Source organism: Zingiber officinale, chromosome 3A, assembly GCF_018446385.1.
Source record: "Zingiber officinale cultivar Zhangliang chromosome 3A, Zo_v1.1, whole genome shotgun sequence".
Taxonomy (NCBI): Eukaryota; Viridiplantae; Streptophyta; class Magnoliopsida; order Zingiberales; family Zingiberaceae; genus Zingiber; species Zingiber officinale.
This window is the reverse complement of record NC_055990.1, coordinates 96,647,064-96,651,890: the sequence shown is the minus strand read 5'-3', so window position 1 is coordinate 96,651,890 and position 4,827 is coordinate 96,647,064. Positions and strand designations below refer to the sequence as shown.

General features: G+C 31.8%; 1 non-coding gene across 1 annotated transcript; it reads left to right on the top strand.

The window, feature by feature from the left end:
• The first annotated feature begins 4,019 nt into the window (after nucleotides 1–4,019).
• TRNAP-UGG lies at nucleotides 4,020–4,091 on the top strand. Its single transcript has one exon. It is a non-coding gene; the product is annotated as a tRNA-Pro (tRNA).
• The last annotated feature ends 736 nt before the right edge of the window (nucleotides 4,092–4,827 follow it).

Genomic DNA, 4,827 nt, shown 5'->3' with positions numbered 1-4,827 from the left:
GATCCCGTTAATAAAAAAATTGTATGTCTCTTGTCATGTTGTGTTTCTTGAGCATATTCCATTATTTTCTATTCCAGTTAGTTCACATAATATGACAAAGTTAGATCTATTTTGTATTAATTCTTTCAATACCGACACTGAGGAAGTTTCACCCACAGCTCCTACTGGTAGCTCAACTAAATTTGGTACTTTGGTTCCTGAGATATCCGCTGCACATGCTCCTCCTTATGCCACTATCCGATCATCTCTTGAGGTTGCGGATGATCCTTCTCTCCACTGTCATCAATCCACTCGTGTTCGTAAATCTACTAAACTATCAGATTTTACTTACTCTTGTTATTCTCATTCTTTTGCTTCATTTATTGCATCTATTTATTGTCTTTCTGAGGTTGTATTCTATAGAGAAGTTGTTTGTAATCCACTTTGGCAGAATGCTATGGCTGAGGAACTAACTGCTTTGCATCAAACTCATACATAGGAATTGGTTTCGTTACCACCAAGAAAACACACTATTGATTCTTGTTGGGTATATAAGATCAAATTAAATCTGATAAATCTATCGAGCGATACAAAGTTCATCTTATTGCTAAAGGTTATACTCAGGAGTATGACATGAATTATGAGAAAATCTTTGCTCCTGTTGTAAAAATGACGACTGTTCATACTTTGATTACTGTTACTTCTGTTCATTGATGGAGAATATCTCAGATAGATGTCAAGAATGCATTTCTAAATGGTGATCTTCATGAAGAAGTTTATATGACACCTCCTCCTGGTATTTCACACCAACCTTGTGAAGTTTGCAGACTTCATAAAACGCTTTATGGTCTCAAACAAGCACCTCATGCTTGGTTTGAGAAGTTTTCTACAGTGATTACTTCGCTTGGTTTTCATCCTAGTAATCATGATTTAGTATTGTTTGTTAGATGTACGAGTGCAAGTCGTATTCTTTTATCATTATTTATTGATGACATGATTATTATTAGTGATGATTCTGATGGAATTGTTTCCCTGAAGTTTGAGTTGGCTCGTTATTTTGCTATGAAAGACTTTGGTATACTATTCTACTTTCTGGGTATTGAGGTTGCTTATTCCCCAAAAGGTTATCTTTTATCCTAGTCAAAGTATATATCTGATCTGTTTGAACGTGCTCATCTTACTGATAATAGAGTTGTTGATACTCCTATTGATACCAATGCTCGATATTTTTCATTTAATGGCTCACCTTTGTCGGATCCTAGTTTGTACAGAACTATTGTTGGAAGCTTGGTTTATCTCACTGTGACTCATCCAAATATTGCATATGTTGTTAATGTAGTTAGTTAATTTATCGTTGCACCAATTGCAGTTCATTAGGCTACTGTTCTTCGTATTCTCAAGTATCTTCGGGACACTCAATTTCAAAGCCTTTTATTTTCTTCTACTTCATCTCTTAAACTGCGTGCATACTCTGATGTAGATTGGGCTAGTGATCCTAGAGATCGTAAATCTACCACTGACTTCTGTATTTTTCTTAGTGATTCTCTCATTTCTTGGAAGAGTAAGAAGCAAAATGTTATTTCTAGATCTTTCATAGAAGTTGAGTATGTGTCATGGCCTCAACTATTTGTGAGATAATTTGGTTGCATTGGTTGCTTATGGATATGAGTATTTCTCTTCATTAACCTACTCTGTTATATTGTGATAATCAAAGTATTATTCAAATTATACGTAATTTAGTTTTTTATGAGTGAATGAAACATATTAAAATTGATTGTCACGTTACTCGTCACCATATTCAGATTGACACCATCATATTGTCTTTTGTTTCTTCAAAGCTACAGATTGCTGATATGTTTACCAAGTCACATTTTGCTTCACACTTTCATTTTTATCTAACAAACTCTCAATGCTTCTAGTTATAGCATTGTGAGTTTGAGGAGAGATGTTAGATTATATATATTTATTTGTTTATAGCTTTTAGGGCAATTTAGTATTTTCCCTTTTATATTTAGAGTTTAAGGTTTTTTACTTAAACTATATAAAGACCTTATATTCTGTATTTCCAAAGATTCAATAATATAGCTAGTTTTTTTTTTCTTTTTCTTAATTTCTACATGAAGCTCCTCCTGCGTGGGAGGGAGAACCTTTGATTTGGGCAAGGAGCGACATCGTGTTCCTTCAATTTTTTATTATTAAAATATTTTTTTATTTTTCACTGAAAAATGAAATCGAATGAATTGTTGAGAGATTTTTTAATAGTGGAAAGATATATGATATTTATTTACTTTTGATGTGATACTAATGTAGCTTCGAACAAGCTTTTGAAGAGATCTCATGATCCTGGATATTCAAACCTTGAACACGAACCAGTACACCGAACTAGGAGACAGAGAGGAGCGCTGGTAGCGAACATTCCAATTTCACTATAACATTAACAAATAGTTTAATGTGACAATGTGAGTGAGTGAGTGAGGTGTTCTTATCTTCAAAGACCTTTTTATATAATTACTAGATTGAAGCACTCCTCTCTGACTTGTGAAGATGAAGTTTAAAATAAAATTTAAAAATGAGATGACAAACTTTATATATATATATATATATATATATATATATATATATATAAATCTCCCCCCTTTACTAACTAACTTTGGTGAAGCCTAAAATGAATTTACGTTAATATCCTTTTTTCTATTCACGCTAAAAATAATTCCAAGATTTATTAGTAATTCCACAAGCGAAACAATCAGTGATTTAGAGTTCGAGACTCAACTGCAGCATATTATTATGAATTTTCTCATCATTAATTTTCTCTGGTTGTTTTATATAATATAAAAAAATATAGTTCTCTTTAGTCCCACATCTTAGAATTGGCAACACTATGATCAAAGAAACTTCTATAAATATTTTAGGCCGACAATGTTAAAAAATATACTTTCTTAGTTTTTTTACTAAAATAAATATAATATTAAATTAAATTATTTTTTTTCATAAGGAAGTCGTAAGGGTGACTGTACTTTATCTAATGACTGCTAAAATGCTTTAATTAATATAATTTCATTATAAATGGTCAATGTGATTTCAATGTATTATATTACACATGCGACGACGCGTGTGCACGATCACTAGTATATATATATATATATATTGGTCTTTCTCTTTCTCATTTAATATGCATGTTTGTCATAATTCAACATCGTCTAACTGGAGCATTTATTGATCGTCTAAGTACATGCCTCTACTATCTTAAACGTATCTCTCGGAGCTTTCCCTCAATAGATATAACTCTGACTTTCTCTCTAATGATCTTATTTCTTATTCTATCCATTCTCATATGTCCACACATTCACCTTAACATCTTTATCTTTGCAACTATCATCTTTTGCTCATGTGCTGGAGTTATAGCCCAACATTCAGCTCCATATAAAATAACAGGTCTAACTATGATTTTGTAGAATTTTCTTTTAAATGTGTAATTATCTAGTATAATTCTTTTGAAAATTTAAAATTTAGGATTTAGAGTATAATATTTTAAATTAAGGAAAGTGATTTAAAACAAAAACAAAAACAAATTACATTAGGTGAGCAATGTGCCTTATAAGATGCATAATATATATGAGTTTTGTAATCTTTTAATTTTTATAATTATGATTTATAGAGTTTTTAAAGCTTTTTAATTATGATTTATACCGTTTATTAAGTTTTTAAGTTTTATAATTTATGATCTATGGAGTTTGTAAGATTTTCAAAATTTATAGTTATGATTTTAAAAGCTTGTAAAGTTCTTCAACATTTGTAATTATAATCTAAGGTTTTTGAAGTTCCTTAAAACTTATAATTATAATCTAAAATTTGTAATTAGAATCTCAAGCTTTCAAAGTTCTTCAGAACTAGTAATTATAATCTAAAGTTTTTAAAGTTCTTCAAAACTTATAATTCGAATCTAAAGTCGGTAAAGTTTTTCAAAAACTGTAATTATAATTAACATTTACCTTATATTTATAGGGTTAAAGATTATATTTCGTATTAAAATTTCAACTGGGCATTTGGTCTAGTGGTACGATTCTCGCTTTGGGTGCGAGAGGTCCCGAGTTCGATTCTCGGAATGCCCCTAATTTTTTCTTTTTATTTTTTTCCCCGCGTGGAGATGGTCCAAACGAACGGTTCAGATCGTCGATAATCAACGAAACCCTAACCCTAATTCCCTTCCCTTCTCTTTATATAGCTCCACATAAGCACTTTATTTCATCATTCTGTGCTCGGCCTCTCTTCGGCTTTCTCGTTTTACTCTTCATTTTTCTCCCCTTTTGCTCTTCGATGTCTTCAATAGATGAATGTTTCGGGTAATTCGCGTCTAGTTACCTTGGAGATCTGATCCCAATTTATTCGCTCTTTTTTCTTCTTATTTTTGGTTCTGGATTAATCTAGCGTGGAGATGGTCCAAACGAACGGTTCAGATCGTCGATAATCAACGAAACCCTAACCCTAATTCCCTTCCCTTCTCTTTATATAGCTCCACATAAGCACTTTATTTCATCATTCTGTGCTCGGCCTCTCTTCGGCTTTCTCGTTTTACTCTTCATTTTTCTCCCCTTTTGCTCTTCGATGTCTTCAATAGATGAATGTTTCGGGTAATTCGCGTCTAGTTACCTTGGAGATCTGATCCCAATTTATTCGCTCTTTTTTCTTCTTATTTTTGGTTCTGGATTAATCTAGCGTTCAGATATTGATGATTTGACAGATGTGTCATTCTCTCTTTTTTTTTTCCGTTTTATTGAACCAGAGTGGAGATGATGATGGTTTATTTATTGTTTATTCATCTATTTGATAACCGATATGATGGTTGAT